Here is an 18034-nt window from a genome sequence, read left to right on the forward strand (position 1 = left end):
ATGCCAATTTTTCGGTCCTATAACGCCTCTTATTTCCTCTACTCTGTTGGCGACGAACATTTTCCACCTTTTTGATGATCCCCTTATCCAAGCCAGGGTTATCATTGAGTCTGACCATGCATATACCTCAATGTTTTCCCTATTCAATGCTTGTAGGGTTTTCTTCATTAAATTTGCTAATAGCACCGCGGCACACAACTCGAGCCTCGGTAATGTCGTTTTTCCTTTTAATGGTGCGACTTTCGATTTTGCTATCATTAGATTCGTTTTGATTTCTGGGCCTAACACCCTTGAGTAGATTACCGCTCCATATCCTTTCATAGATGCATCTGCAAATCCATGTAGTTCTACTCTGTTTGTCTTGCTTAAGTTGTTCCACCTGGGCAATGTTATTTTCTCCAGATTTACTAATTGCGCCTGGTATGTATTCCACCTGCTTTGTTGGTTGCTAGTTAATTCTTTATCCCAACTGGTTTTTTGCTCCCATAATTCCTGTATGAACATTTTCGCCTGAATTACTACAGGTGCTATCCACCCTAGTGGGTCGTATAGTTTTGCTACTTCTGACAGTACGTGTCTTTTCGTTATTTTCTTTGCTGTCGTTATCCCTATTTTGAATGTGATTATATCTTCTTTAGGGGACCAGTGTATTCCTAACGTTTTCCGTACTTCTTCTTGTTTGAATGCCTTGGAGTCTACGTTCCTCATTTCCTCCGGTACGTTCTCCATTATTTTTTCTTCGTTGCTCAACCATTTTCTGAGAATGAAACCTCCTTTTCTGAACAGTTGTATTAATTCCTTTTGGGCTATTTCTGCTTCCTGCACTGTCTCCGCTCCTCCTAGTATATCGTCTACATACATGTTTTCTTTTACAATTTTCGATGCCAACGGGAACCTCGCTCCTTCGTCTTCTTGTAATTGCTGTATTGTTCTCAACGCTAAAAATGGTGCTGCTGCCGTGCCGTATGTCACCGTCGTTAAGTTATATTCTTGTATTGGATCCTTTGTGTCCTTTCTCCACAAAATTTTTTGATATTTTTGGTCTTCTTCTGCCATTCCGATTTGTCTAAACATTTTTTCCAAATCCGCTGAGTATGCTATCTTATTGGATCTCCATCGTAATAGTATATTTGTCAAATCTTGTTGTAATTTCGGCCCTGTGTGCATAATATCATTCAGGCTTACTGCCGATGAGCTTTTACTTGATGCATCAAACACGGCTCTTATTTTCGTTGTAGTACTGTCCTCTTTTCTCACTGGATGATGAGGTAGGTAGTACCCATCTCCCTGGTTTTCTGCTATTACCATATGACCTTGGTTTTCATAATCTTCCATGAATTGTTTGTAATTCGCTTCTAACTGTTTGTCTTTTGCAAACTTTCTTTCTAGTTGCATCAATCTGGCGAATGCCTGCTGCTTAGATTCTCCTAGCTTTGTTACGTCTTCCTTAAACGGAATTCTCACTTCGTATCTCCCGTCTTCATCTCTTTTTACTGTCTGTCGATACATTTCTTCACATTCTTGTTCTTCTACTGATAAACTTGTTTCCTGATTTACTTCTTCTAATTCCCAGAATTTCTTTATTTGTATGTCCATCTCTTGTCTGGATATCATACAGCATACTTCTGCTTTTGTAGTCTCCTTCTCTCGTGCTATCCCCGAAACTATTCATCCTAGTTTGGTGTTTTGACTCAGGAGTCCATTACTTATTCTGTGCATCCCTTCTGTCAATATGTAACTGTATTCTTTTACTCCTAGTAGTAAGTCTATTTTCCCTACCTTGTAATATCTTGGATCTGCCAGTATTGCATTTTTCTCGTTATAGTCCGGTAGAATTATATCCTGTTCCGGTAAATTCCTTGTTATCTTCGGTAATACTAGTGCTTCTATTTCCATCTCGAAGTCACTTTCGTAATGAGTTTCGATTAAAAGTTTCATACTCCAATTGGCTGTTTTTTCTCCTGACGAGCCTATCCCGGATATGGTCGCCTGTATAGGCTTCCTTGTTGTTCCTAGCGTCGTCGCAGCTTGTTCCGTTATAAATGCGCATTGTGACCCTTGGTCGATTAATGCTCTCATTATGTGTGAATCTCCTTTCGCATCTCTTATGCGTACAACAGCTGTCGCTAGTAATGCTTCACCTTCCTTATGGCTTGCACAGTTTACTGAATTCTGCCCTCTTTGGTGGTCGTTGATATTCCTATGCCCATTGGTATCTTGTGTATTTTCTCGCCTTCCGTTATTTTGTTCTCTGGCGTTGTATGGATTATTATTTCCTCCTCTGTACCTATTAGCTTGATACCCGTTTCTTCTATTATTCGAATCTCTTCCATTTCTTTCTTGTGTTTGTTCTCCTTTCGTTTCACTGGAGTTTCTTTTGTTGCCTGTGGTTCCTTTCTCATAATGCAACATATGGTGATGGTCTCCGCCACAGTGTCTGCACCTATATTGTACATAACATTGTTTTTCTTTTTTATGTGCTAGGCAGTTTGCACACAATCCTTTTTCTTTTATCATCCTGTTTCGGTCTCTTACATTGAGTTCCTGAAATTCTCTGCAGTTCGGTACTCCGTGATCTCCGTTGCATATCACGCAACGTGTTCTTGGTTTCCTCCCAGATCCTCCTTGCTTCTCTTGTCTTTTTTCTGACTCCAGCAGTTCCAGTGTCTGGAATCTTCGCTGTAAGAATGTTTGTGTCGATTTGTACGTCGGTATCTCTCTACTGTCTCCAACGTGGTTTTCGTACAGCCTCCTGGTTTCATTGTCCCATTTCGTTATGATAATTCGGGCTACCAATGGGCTCCACGCTTCCGTGTCTGTTCCTAACCCTCCTATGGCTTCCAGACTTTCGTGGAAGGTGTCATGTAGTGATTTCAATGCTCTAGCACAGTGGTTCCCAACCTTTTATGTCTGACGACCCACCTTTTGATGTTTTTTCATATTCGCGACCCATGATGATACATATTTACGTTATTCAGCTACTGTAAGAGCCACGCCACGACCCATCTGAAATCCACCCGCGACCCACTAGTGGGTCGCGACCCACCGGTTGGGAAACGCTGCTCTAGCAGAAGATTCCTTTACTTCCTGTGCTAGTAGCATCCTGTCTATCAATTTAAACAATATCATCCTTGGATTCTCATATCTATCTTTTAGCATGTTCCAGGCCACTTCGTAGTTGGCCTCGGATATGTTTAAGTGTTGTATCATTCTGTTGGCTTCCCCTCTTAGTTGAGTTTTTAGGTACTGCATTTTTTCTGCGTTTGATAACTGGTCGTTTTCATGTATTACTTTAGTAAACAGATCGTGGAAAGTTCTCCACGTTTCATACCTGCCTTCATACACAGGGATTTTTACCTGCGGTAATGTCACACCGTCCCTCCTCTGTGTGCTTTCTGGCCGTTGCATTCCTGGCCTTATTTTCTTCAAGGTTTCCCTGACTCTCCTCTTTAGTTGATTTATTCTCTCTAATTCTCCATTATCTATAGCGTCTAGTTCCTCATTTACTGCTGCTTCAATTATTAGTGTATTCACCTTTTCCATGTATTCTCTTAACTCTGACTGCAGCTCTTCATCCTCCTGCAAATCTTGTTCATTTTCTGGCCTTAATAATTCCTTGATTCTTTGCTTCCTTATCTGTATCTCCTTTACTTTCGGTGCTTTTCCTCTTTTCAGCACCCTTCCATATTCTTCCAACAGGGTTTTCCCCTCAATATATGTCTTAAATACCTGATCATGGTATTTTGTTTCAAAATATTTTTCTTTCGTTATACCTCCTTCTAGCAGCTTTTCGTGGTTATTCAGAAATTTTGCCCAATATTCTTCTAATTTTTCCTGCCTATCCCGGATGTATTGTTGAGTCCTCCGAGATTGAGAATCCTTTTTAGTATTAGAAACTAGTTTCGCTAATTCTGCTCCTATCTCCGCTTGCTTAACGTATACACTTTCCATGGTTATTTTTATAAAATTTTAAATTCAGCGGTAAATATATTAAACAATATGAACTGTATTTTATTTATTAAGCAATGTACTTAAATATGCCTATAATGTCTGGCTAATTGGCTAGTCCAAGGCCATCAAATTCACACAAAAAAAATATCTGCTTATTAACAATTATATTAATTTTCTATACCTGTACTATCACGCTCTCTCGTAAGCCAGAATGTATATAAATAAAAATGTAATTGTATGCCCTTGTCAAGATTGCAAATTTTTCAACGTTACCGTAGGTCGCTTGCCTGACTAAGTGATTTCTGTTTGTAAATAAACTGAATAGTATTACGATTTCACTAACGCTAAAATTGAAATTCTTTGGTTGGATAATGTAATAAACCTTTGTATTTATAAAAGATCTGTAAATGATATATTTAATATTAATACTGGAATCTTATTCAAATTTGGCAATTAGATATCTATGTGATTAATTTTTACAGAAGTAGGTAAAATATTTTCATTTTCTAAAATAGTGAAAATTTAACTGAAATTATTATATAGAGTGGACTTTTATCGTTCTATAAGTTACGTAGTATTTTAATTTTTTCGAAATAAAGTATTTAATTGAAATTAAAGCAAGCTATATGTTTATGAACGTTTCTTTTTTTTTTCTCAAATTATTTTTCAAATATATTTTTGTCTCTTTATTATTTATATGGTATACATTCTAAAGTACATTATTTTACTATTGATAGAGTGGAGATTGTTGTTCTAGATTGTTGAATTATAATAAAAATACAAACTTGTTAAATTGTACGATTGTAACAGTTGGAAGATTTTGTAATTATTCAAAAACTTACGGTTTTTTTTTTGTTTTCTTAGACGTCTAGGGTCCCTCGCTTCTGGTAGGCTCTGCAATCGGCTCTCGGCTATGGTACTGCTCTTAGCTCTGCAATCGGCTCTCGGCTTTGGTACTGCTCTTAGCTCTGCAATCGGCTCTCGGCTTTGGTACTGCTCTTAGCTCTGCAATCGGCTCTCGGCTATGGTACTGCTCTTAGCTCTGCAATCGGCTCTCGGCTTTGGTGCTGCTCTTAGCTCTGCAATCGGCTCTCGGCTATGGTACTGCTCTTAGCTCTGCAATCGGCTCTCGGCTTTGGTACTGCTCTTAGCTCTGCAATCGGCTCTCGGCTATGGTACTGCTCTTAGCTCTGCAATCGGCTCTCGGCTTTGGTACTGCTCTTAGCTCTGCAATCGGCTCTCGGCTTTGGTACTGCTCTTTGCTCTGCAATCGGCTCTCGGCTTTGGTACTGCTCTTAGCTCTGCAATCGGCTCTCGGCTTTGGTACTGCTCTTAGCTCTGCAATCGGCTCTCGTTCTCCCGGGTCTAGTGGTCTCTCTCTGAGGGTGTTGCTGGTGTGGACTGTATAGGCTTTCTCAAACTTCCTTGAAGTATTCTTTTTCTCGATAGGACCATGAACAATATCCCTTCGTTGGCTCAGTGTAGTTGGTCTTTTAGTTGTGATGGAAACACCAAATAATAGTAGCAGAGTTTATTGATGAGACTTACACTATGGATGTTGACCCGGGGTACTTTGAGTAGAGACTTAAATGATGAGCGTTGAAGACAATCACTCGCGTTAATGAATTAATAATAATTGAATTCCTAGACAAGAGATCTTAGTTTTATATAAGTTTAAATTGGGTCAATGTAAACACGGGCCCCGCGTGATTTTGTGTATCTAATTAAGGTAAATTGTTTATCTTATGTCAGCAACTTTTGGCTGATGTCCAAATTATATTATTGATAATTGACCAAATGTGTATGTAATTTAATTAATTACGTGTGTGTGTTTAATAACAAATAAATGCATTCGATCTACTGGGTGATAAAATGATACTGTCCAATTTCGGATATGAATACTGAATATTTGATATTGGACAATTATTCTTTCCAAAGAATTTTCAAAATATCTATTAGACAAGTTCATAAAAATTATCCATCATTCTTTAATCAAATAAAATAAGAAAATGGATTAACAGTTTTATATGCTGATCTAAATATTTTCGGAATGTGGGATAAGTTACAAAATATGTTTAATTTCATATACTGCAATTCATTAGGTATAACAAACTGTTCCCGAAATTAATAAATTATTGTGCTCAAATGTGGGCAAATTCTGCCTCAAATGAACGGGATTTCTCTTGTCTCAAAAGAGTCAAAACGTATTGTCGAACACCATGCAACAAGAGAGAATGTCAAACTTGTCTCAAATGTCAATAGAAAAAAAACTTTTAAAACCTCTCCAAAACAATGATAAATTTTATAATGACGTTATAACCCATTTTGCTACTTCGAAACAACATAGACTAGAGTTAATTTATAAACAGGTTTGGGTTCTAAATTTACAGGAAAAAACAAAAAAAAAAAAACAAAAACCAAAAATTTTCTATGAAATTGAAGCCTTTTAATTAGATGGCATACCTATCTGAGGAGACAAAACCTTGCCGTCGCTGTCCCTAAAGCCACGAGCCGCCACTGGTACAAACGTATTTTGAAAATTTCAATATACAGGGTGTTGTTTCAAGGTCACAATTACTTTATATTTTTGGGTTAATCCGGACCTAAATTTTCTCTGATTGACGAGTTGTTCCGATCTAGTAAATAATTACTGATTATTTTTAAAATGAGTATTTTATTCATTAACTTAAATAATTTGTTATTAAAAGTGCTTCAAAAACTTGCTTTTTAATTTCAGAGTTCTTAAAAATTTCAATATATTTAATTTCAAAATTAAAGTTATTAAATTTTTCTGCGCAAAAAATTAAACCGAACCTATAAACTCAGATTTTTATGCTCTTTTCAAATGTGTAAACAAATTTTAAAAATTTCAATATTGGTACTTACAGGGTGTTGTTTATACAAGGTCACAATTATTATGTTCTTTTTTTGTTAATCAGGACCTGGATTTTTCTTGTGATTACTAAATGGGTCGTTTCAATGTAATAAATAAGTAATGATTATTTTTAAAATGGGTATTTAAAACAAAAGATCTAGTCAGCCCAGACCTTAACCAAATTGACCATGTTTGGGACTACCTATAGTATGCCACAATTGATCCAAAAGATGACATAACCCAGACATCCAAAGTGAAAGTTATCCTCCAACACCAAATTGTTCTATATGGTCCACATAATGTTCAGAAAAAAGTCACACCATTTTGAGCGTCTGGTTTGGGGGGAGAAATCGGTAAATTCGTAGTTTTTTACGTTTTTCGTCAATATTTCTAAAACTATGCGGTTTAGCATGAACGACCTTCTATACAAAAATGTTCTACATTAAATTTGAAATAAAAAAAGCCCTATGCATAATCCTTCTAAATGAACGGTTCCAAAGTTACGGAGGTAGAATAGTATAATTGGTCCAAAAAACGGCCTAACCCAGACATCCAAATTTTAAGTTTTCCTCCAACACCAAATTGTTCTATATGGTCCACATACTGTTCGGTAAAAAGTTGCACCATTTCAAGCGTTCGGTTTGGGGGGAGATAAGGAAGAAGTCGGTAAATTAGTAGTTTTTTTAAAGTTTTTCGTAAATATTTCTAAAACTATAATGCTTTAGCGTAAACAACGTTCTATACAAAAATGCTCTACATAAAATTTAAAACAAAAAAGGTGCTATAGATAATTGTTATAAAATCAACGGTTCCAGAATTACGGAGGGTGAAAAGTGGAGGTTTTCGATACTTTTTATATTTTTTGGACAAATGATGATTTTGGGTGGTGAGGTTGACGTTTCTTCAAGGGCTTATCAATAACATACCATCGGCCACTGAAATAGCAAATTTTATTTACAAAACACTGTTAAAGAAAATTTCTTTCAGTAATAATAATATAAATTGCCCAAATATTATAAAAAGTATCGAAGACCTCCACTTTGATCCTCCGTAACTCTGGAACCGTTGATTTTATAACAATTATGTATAGTACCTTTTTTGTTTTAAATTTTATGTAGAACATTTTTGTACAGAACATTGTTTAAGCTAAAGCATAGTTTTAGAAATATTGACGAAAAACGTAAACAAACTACTAATTTACCGACTTCTCCCCCATCTTCCCCCCAAACCGGACGCTTAAAATACTGAACAATATGTGGACCATATAGAAGAATTTGGTATTGGAGGAAAACTTTAATTTTGGATGTCTGGGTTAGGCCTTTTTTGGGCCAATTATACTATACTACCTCCGTAACTTTGGAACCGTTCATTTTAGAAGGATTATGCATAGGGCCTTTTTATTTCAAATTTAATGTAGAACATTTTTGTATAGAAGGTCGTATATGCTAAACCGCATAGTTTTAGAAATATTGACGAAAAACGTAAAAAACTACGAATTTACCAATTTCTCCCCCCTCTCCCTCCCAAACCCGACGCTCAACATGGTGTGACTTTTTTCTGAACATTATGTGGACCATATAGAACAATTTGGTGTTGGAAGATAACTTTTACTTTGGATGTCTGGGTTTGGGTCTAGTTATACCATACTACTAGAAAGACGCATAAGAACCCGTATCGTTTCAATAGGGCTTTTCAATTCACAGTCATTTGTTTCGAGCTTCTGTCATGTGTCATATAATCCGTGTATATTAATATTATACAACATATGACAGGAGCTAGAAACAAATGACAATCGATGAAAAGCCCTATATAAACTTGATGAACTTTGAACTGCCTTAACGGAAGAACGGGAAAATTTGGGTTTTGAGTAAACTATGGTCTCTGATAAGAAGCCTTCCACAGAGAATGAGGGACGTCATTAGAGCCAGAGGTGGTAATACCAGATACTAAAATGTTCAATTTGTCCTTGAAATTTCTTATTTCATCGATTTGTATTTTTCATTTTTGTCGAATAATAAATTGTTATTTTAATTTGTTTTGCCTGTTTGTATTTGATTTTTAATTTTATTGGAATAAACCACTGTTACAATGTTTCATTTAACAGTTATGGCATTTCAAAAAAAATTTGCAGATACGTATTAATCAAAACTTCTAGACTTCATACATTTGTGATATTTTTTGCGACGAATTATGAGTTTTACCGCATCCACAGCGATATTTGTAATGTATCGAGCTTCTTGAGTAGTGTAAATCGAACTTGTGACGTTGGGGATCAGTCCTGGATTACCAATCTTGAGGCCCCTTAAGAAACCTCCGCCTTCTACCCTCTATCTCCGGGCGGTATTCCTTAGATTTATTAGTGGACATTTTGTAGATCTAAACTTACATTTTTGTTTCATTCTGTAAAAGGTGTTGCCTGAAGAAATAAAATAAAGAAATAGTCAAGAAACTATTTAATTGATGGATTCGACCGTTACTTGATGGAAGTTCATTTTATCCGACAATAAAACACTGAAGACGTTTGTTTTCTATACTTCCACAAAATTTATTACAACTGTGTGACTACTGCTGTTTCGGCAGACTGCCTTTCTAAAGTGATTTAGTTTACTACCTATGTGTTTGCCTTTTTAAAGTCTTTAATTGAAGAGGTTGAGGAGTGGGGAGCTGTTTGTCTCGAGTTGGTCATTCAGAATTATATCTGTATTTTTCAATTTATTAATTTCCATAGATTCTAATAAAGATAGCTTAAGGCCTTTATTTTGAATATGAACAATTTAAAACTGTTAAATAACCTTCTTGAAAGTTGCACAAATTAAGACTATTTTGAATTCAATAATCAAGTATACACAAACAACAGTGCAGGACTTATTATGGGTAATCCTCTAAGCCCATTGCTGTTAGATATATTTATGAACCAGCTTGAAACAACAATTTCTAAACATCCCATATTTAAACAGTTCTTATATTGGTGGAGATACGTGGATGATATACTAGTATGCTTTACAGGAACTAACAGGCAACTTGACCAATTTCTATCATACATTAATTGACTTCACAGTAACATTGCGTTTACAGTAGAGACAGAACAGAATAGAATTGAATAGAAATATGTTTATTGCCATGAAAAATTTTACAATTTTATCGACAAAGCTTATAAATAGTCAAAAAAACAAAATAGTAACAATCCAATTTACTAAAATTACATAAATCGTCAATATATTTAAATAATAATAATAATACTAATGAAGTTCGAAGTTTGAAAAATTCAAATACGAAGGCAATGGAGAATGCAAAGTACCCAGACGATACCGATTATTATGTCTACTACTGGAGTCATTCCGAAGACCCTCCTCGAAAGCATAAAAAAGCTGGGTCTGAATGAACATCTTTATAAGACCATGCAGAAAGCTGTACTACTCGCGACGGCCAGATGCGTACAAAAATTTCTGGGAGATACACCTGCACTCCAAGTCACCTAGGGCTCGATAACACGGAAAGAGCCCCACCAGAGCTCAATCCTTTTGATACCGTAGGTATCTGGGATGAGTCAATTTTCTCCTTAGAGGGGTGTGAGCCGTATGGCTAAATCTGGATGAAGTTAAAACAGACTGGATGAAGTTAAAACAGAAATAATCAATTGCAAAAATTTAAATAAATTGCAAATGCATAGTCTACCTAATAATTAATAAAAAAGGTTTAAAAGTTAAGCTGCTGCATATGACACCCAAATATAGATAAAAAAATAATAAAAATACTACTTGTGCAAAGGGTACTGTAATTTCTTAGTTATTGACTAAAAAAATCTTCTACTGAATAATATGGTCTTTCAGACAGGTAGGCTTTTGTCAGTTTACGGAATTTGGGGAAAAATGGTGTAGATTTTAGTTGTAGGGGGAGATGGTTGTACATTTTTTTTGCGGAATATAATATCGATTTCTTTACTAACTCCGAGGACGGGGTCGGCAAATAGAGGTCAAACGTAGAATTTCTCGTGAAGTAGTCATGATTAGGTCTTGGTGGAAAGACATGTAGATGTTTACGAATTAAGCAAACAGTTTCTAAAATATACAAAGATGGAAGGGTTAAAATTCCGTGATCTTTGAAGTAACTTCTGCAATGTGCTGTTCTTCTGAGGCCAAACAGATATCTTATTGCTCTTTTTTGTAATTTGAAAATAACATCGAATTGGGCAGCTGTACCAGAACCCCAAAAAGGAAGACCATAACGAAGATGTGACTCGAACAAAGAAAAATATGTTATTTTGGAAGATGCTAAATTGAGTTCATTCGAAACAGATCTTATAGCATAGCAAGCTAAAGAGAGTTTCTTCCGTAACAAATCGATATGGAGGAACCATTTAAGGTTCCGAATCAACGGTACTGATCTGGCTGTTATTAAGAGGTAAGGGTTGAAGAGCTCCTTTATAAGACAATGCTACTGTTTTATCTACGTTAAACGAGAGTAAATTTGAGTCAGACCAGGTTTTTATTGTAAGTAGATCAGAAGTTATAGTAGCATGAAGAGTTGCAATATTTGAGTTGCTCCAAGTGATACTGGTATCATCAGCAAAAATAAAGATTGTTTCCATCGATTTTTAAATTAGTGATGTCATTAATAAAGATAAGGAAAAGTAGAGGACCCAATACTGAACCTTGAGGTACCCCACATACAATGTTTTTGAGACTAGAGTCTGTATCATTTGCTCTAACCAGTTGCTTCCTATCATCCAAGTAAGATTGGAACCAATCTAAAGAAATGCCTCGAATTCCGTAGAAATTTACTTTTTTTTATCAAAATGTTGTGATTTACACAATCAAAAGCTTTGGCGTAGTTACAAAAAACGGTGGCAGTGTGAAGATTATTGTTCAGTGCTTGATAAACCTCATGTAGTACAGAAAACATGGCATCAGTGGTGCATTTATTATTTAAAAAGCCGAACTGATTTTGTGATAAAATGTTGTTTTCAACTAGAAAGGACATAAGTCGGGCTTTTATGAGTCTCTCAATAATTTTGGAGAGTACCGGTAGTAGTGCAATAGGTCTATAATTGCAGGTATTAGATATTTCACCACCCTTATGAAAAGGAATAATGATGGCTGTCTTCAGGCACTCTGGAAATTTACCTTTCTCAAAAGAATCATTAATTAGTGAGATGAGGACTTGTAACACATTTTCTGGAAGATTAGAAAAAATTTTTATCGATAAACCGTCAGTACTACAGGAAGATTTGCTTTTGATACTATTGATTGTTTGGATCAGTTCAGATTTATCGACTGGTTTTATAAAGAATGAATTCGAGACCTTTCTTGAATTAGGGAGATAGGAAATGGGATCTTGTTGTGGCAAAATAGTTGATGTAATATTTTTACTCACATTAACAAAGTATTCATTTAGATTTTCAGGGTCTGGAAGGGAAAATGTTTGAGCAGTGTGGGTTTTATTTCAAAGATCGTTTATTATGGACCAAGTTTCTTTTGCAACACTTTTGGAGCTTCCCAGACGGTTCTGGTAGTAGACTTTTTTTAGCTGATTTTATAAGTTTAAGATAGGTTGCCCTGTACTTGGTGATATATTCAGTGATAGAGACGTTGGTAGTAAATTTCTTGATATAGAGAAGAGAACGCATATTCTTGGAAGATATTCGGATACCTTTAGTAGTCCAGGGTTTGTGATGTTTTGGCTTAATTGCAATTAAAGGAAATGCTTTATTGAAGATACAGATAAGCTTATCTAAGAATTCACTGAAATTATTATCCACGTCCACGGCAGGAAAGCGCCACTCAGAGGTTAAGCATAAATTTTGGAATTTACGAAAGTTCCGGGTGGAAAAATCCTGCCTAAACGTCGGGTTTTCGAGGAAGGTTTGCTGGAGATATTAAACTTCTTATAAACTGCTTCATGATCAGATAGTCCAGCATTAATAATTGTAGAGTGAACATCAAGTCCATAAACTTTCTAGATGTAACAATTACCAGACTACACAACAAACATGAGTTCTCAGTATATCATAAACCTACCCATACTGACACAACTATACAAAATTCATCATCCCATCCTACACAACACAAATTAGCAGCCTACCATAGCATGATACATAGACTGACAGAAATTCCCATGTCAAAAAATAACTTCGACATAGAACTGAACATCATTAAAGAAATAGCAGTAAACAATGGCTATAACAAACAAACAACAAAATTTTAAACCAAAAACTCCATAAGAAAGCCCTGGAATTAGTCTATCCACCACCAAGGAAAGAACCCAGTACCTTCTGCTCTATAACATATACTGGCAAGATAACAACAAAAATAGCCAGATACATAAAAAGAAAGGAATAACACCAGCTTTCAGAAGTAACAACGACTTAAGCAAATCGCTGGTACCTATGATTAATGCGATTCCTAATACATTTCCAGTGAAAATAATAACTCTTTGATAAGCGTTGGCGATACAATTTGTTTTTATATGCGTGTCCGCGAAGATTATAACTGACAAAATATTTGTAACGAAAATATTTAGTTCATAATAGATGCCGACGAAAACAATTATTTCCCTTTCTGTTTCTGCAAAAACAATTATTTCTGAGAACTTTTTAGTAATTATAATTTTCGTGGACCCACAAACAGAAATTATGTTTTTTGCTGATACTCCTCAAAAAGAAATTTTTTCGTTAACACTTTATTAGGGATTATAATTTTCACAATCATATAATCGAAAATAATATTTTTCGCGGCGTTCATTGAAAGTTCTATTCTTAACGGCATTTTGGCATTTTTCGGAGTTATACTTTTCGTAGGTGGCGGCGAAATATATTAAGAACAATAAGAGCCGAAAGAGAAAACACCTACAGAGCGGTGTTTACAAACTAACTTGTGGTGACTGTCCGAAAACTTACATCGGTCAAACTGGCAGAACCTTTGACAAACGGATAGCAGAACACAAAAGGGCTTTCAACAATAGAAAAACAGACACTTCTACATACGCACTTCACCTTCTAGATCACAATCATTATTTTAATGAACATCAAATTCTGCATATTCAAAATAAAGGCCTTAAGCTATCTTTATTAGAATCTATGGAAATTAATATATTGGAAAATACAGATATAATTCTGAATGACCAACTCGAGATAAACAGCTCTCCACTACTCAACCTCTTGAGTTAAAGACTTTAAAAAGGCAAACACATAGGTAGTAAACTAAATCACTTGAGAAAGGCAGTCTGCCGAAACAGCTGTAGTCACATAGTTGTAATAAATTTTGTGGAAGTATAGAAAACAAACGTCTTCGGTGTTTTATTGTCGGATAAAATGAACTTCCATCAAGTAACGGTCGAATCCATCAATTAAATAGTTTCTTGACTATTTCTTTATTTTATTTCTTCAGGCAACACCTTTTACAGAATGAAACAAAAATGTAAGTTTAGATCTACAAAATGTCCACTAATAAATCTAAGGAATACCGCCCGGAAATAGAGGGTAGAAGGCGGAGGTTTCTTAAGGGGCCTCAAGATTGGTAATCCAGGACTGATCCCCAACGTCACAAGTTCGATTTACACTACTCAAGATGAGAGATACATTACAAATATCGCTGTGGATGCGGTAAAACTCATAATTCGTCTCAAAAAATATCACAAATGTATGAAGTCTAGAAGGTTGGATTAATAGGCATCTGCTAATTTTTTTTTTTGAAATGCCATAACTGTTAAATGAAACATTGTAATAGTGGTTTATTCCAATAAAATTAAAAATCAAATACAAACAGGCAAAACAAATTAAAATAACAATTTATTATTCGACAAAAATGAAAAATACAAGTCGATAAAATAAGAAATTTCAAGGACAAATTGAACATTTTAGTATCTGGTATTACCACCTCTGGCTCCAATGACGTCCCTCATTCTCTGTGGAAGGCTTCTTATCAGAGACCATAGTGTACTCAAAACCCTAATTTTCCCGTTCTTCCGTTAACGCAGTTCAAAGTTCATCAAGTTTATATAGGGCTTTTCATCGATTGTCATTTGTTTCTAGCTCCTGTCATATGTTGTATAATATTAATATACACGGATTATATGACACATGACAAAAGCTCGAAACAAATGACTGTGAATTGAAAAGCCCTATTGAAACGATACGGGTTCTTATGCGTCTTTCTAGTAGTATGGCATAACTAGACCCAAACTCATACATCCAAAGTAAAAGTTATCTTCCAACACCAAATTGTTCTATATGGTCCACATAATATTCAGAAAAAAGTCACACCATTTTGAGCGTCGGGTTTGGGAGTGAGAGGGGGAGAAATTGGTAAATTCGTAGTTTTTGACGTTTTTCGTCAATATTTCTAAAACTATGCGGTTTAGCATAAACGACCTTCTATACAAAAATTTTCTACATTAAATCTGAAATAAAATGGCCCTATGCATAATCCTTCTAAAATGAACGGTTCCAAAGTTACGGATGTAGTATAGTATAATTGGCCCAAAAAGGCCTAACCCAGACATCCAAAATAGAAGTTTTCCTCCAATACCAAATTGTTCTATATGGTCCACATATTGTTCAGTATTTCAAGCTAAAGCATAGTTTTAGAAATATTGACGAAAAACGTAAACAAACTACTAATTTACCGACTTCTCTCCCATCTTCCCCCCAAACCGGACGCTTAAAATACTGAACAATATGTGGACCATATAGAAGAATTTGGTATTGGAGGAAAACTTTAATTTTGGATGTCTGGGTTAGGCCTTTTTTGGGCCAATGATACTATACTACCTCCGTAACTTTGGAACCGTTCATTTTAGAAGGATTATGCATAGGGCCTTTTTATTTCAAATTTAATGTAGAACATTTTTGTATAGAAGGTCGTTTATGCTAAACCACATAGTTTTAGAAACATTGACGAAAAACGTCAAAAACTACGAATTTACCAATTTCTCCCCCCTCTTCCTCCCAAAATCGACGCTCAACATGGTGTGACTTTTTTCTGAACAGTATGTGGACCATATAGAACAATTTGGTGTTGGAAGATAACTTTTACTTTGGATGTCTGGGTTTGGGTCTAGTTATACCATACTACTAGAAAGACGCATAAGAACCCGTATCGTTTCAATAGGGCTTTTCAATTCACAGTCATTTGTTTCGAGCTTCTGTCATGTGTCATATAATCCGTGTATATTAATGGGTGCGTTCGGACGACCATAGCGGCTGGCTGTCAGCAGAAATCGGCTGAATGGTTGTATCCAGCCGTGATAGGGAAAGCTTAGTAAATCTCTCAGCGGCTGACTTCCAGCGGTGACGTCTGACAGCTACTGCTGGCTCAGCTGTCCAGATGCTGTGGTCGTCCGAACGCACCCAATATTATACAACATATGACAGGAGCTAGAAACAAATGACAATCGATAAAAAGCCCTATATAAACTTGATGAACTTTGAACTGCCTTAACGGAAGAACGGGAAAATTTGGGTTTTGAGTACACTATGGTCTCTGATAAGAAACCTTCCACAGAGAATGAGGGACGTCATTAGAGCCAGAGGTGGTAATACCAGATACTAAAATGTTGACTTTGTCCTTGAAATTTCTTATTACATCGATTTGTATTTTTCATTTTTGTCGAATAATAAATTGTTATTTTAATTTGTTTTGCCTGTTTGTATTTGATTTTTAATTTTATTGGAATAAACCACTGTTACAATGTTTCATTTAACAGTTATGGCATTTCAAAAAAAAAATTTGCAGATACCTATTAATCAAAACTTCAAGACTTCATACATTTGTGATATTTTTTGCGACGAATTATGAGTTTTACCGCATCCACAGCGATATTTATAATGTATCTCTCTTCTTGAGTAGTGTAAATCGAACTTGTGACGTTGGGGACGGAATGGGACGTTTCGATGCCGCCGGTTCATCGCCGGCCGTTTGGATGCCGCCGGTTCATCGCCAGTCCATTTCATCGCCGTCATATCTCGCATTTCCTAGAATTCCTAATTAATACTAAAAATAACTAATAATTGTAACTGTCGAAAATTCGGAAATATATCAGCTAGCGATTAATTGACTGGCGATGAATCGACCGGCATCGGCATCGAACTGGCGGCATCGAAACGGCCGCGATGAAACGTCCTAGACCCGTTGGGGATCAGCCCTGGATTATCAATCTTGAGGCCCCTTAAGAAACCTCCGCCTTCTACCCTCTATCACCGGGCGGTATTCCTTAGATTTATTAGTGGACATTTGTAGATGTAGTGTAGATCTAAACTTACATTTTTGTTTCATTCTGTAAAAGGTGTTGCCTGAAGAAATAAAATAAAGAAATAGTCAAGAAACTATTTAATTGATGGATTCGACCGTTACTTGATGGAAGTTCATTTTATCCGACAATAAAACACTGAAGACGTTTGTTTTCTATACTTCCACAAAATTTATTACAACTATGTGACTACAGCTGTTTCGGCAGACTGCCTTTCTCAGGTGATTTAGTTTACTACCTATGTGTTTGCCTTTTTAAAGTCTTTAACTGAAGAGGTTGAGGAGTGGGGAGCTGTTTGTCTCGAGTTGGTAATTCAGAATTATATCTGTATTTTTCAATTTATTAATTTCCATAGATTCTAATAAACATAGCTTAAGGCCTTTATTTTGTATATGCAAAATTTGATGTTCATTAAAAGAATGATTGTGATCTAGAAGGTGACGTGCGTATGTAGAAGTGTCTGTTTTTCTATTGTTGAAAGCCCATTTGTGTTCTGCTATCCGTTTGCCAAAGGTTCTGCCAGTTTGACCTATGTACGTTTTCGGACAGTCACCACAAGTTAGTTTGTAAACACCGATCTGTAGATGTTTTCTCTTTCGGCTCTTATTGTTCTTAATATATTTCGCCGCCAGCCACGAACAGTATAACTCCGAAAAATGCCGTTAAGAATAGAACTTTCAATGAACGCCGCGAAAAATATTATTTTCGATTATATGATTGTGAAAATTATAATCCCTAATAAAGTGTTAACGAAAAAATTTCTTTTTGAGCAGTATCAGCAAAAAACATAATTTCTGTTTGTGGGTCCACGAAAATTATAATTACTAAAAAGTTCTCAGAAATAATTGTTTTTGCAGAAACAGAAAGGGAAATAATCGTTTTCGTCGGCATCTATTATGAACTAAATATTTTCGTTACAAATATTTTGGCAGTTATAATCTTCGCGGACACGCATATAAAAAC

This window comes from Diabrotica virgifera, chromosome 3, assembly GCF_917563875.1.
Source record: "Diabrotica virgifera virgifera chromosome 3, PGI_DIABVI_V3a".
NCBI classification, from domain to species: domain Eukaryota; kingdom Metazoa; phylum Arthropoda; class Insecta; order Coleoptera; family Chrysomelidae; genus Diabrotica; species Diabrotica virgifera.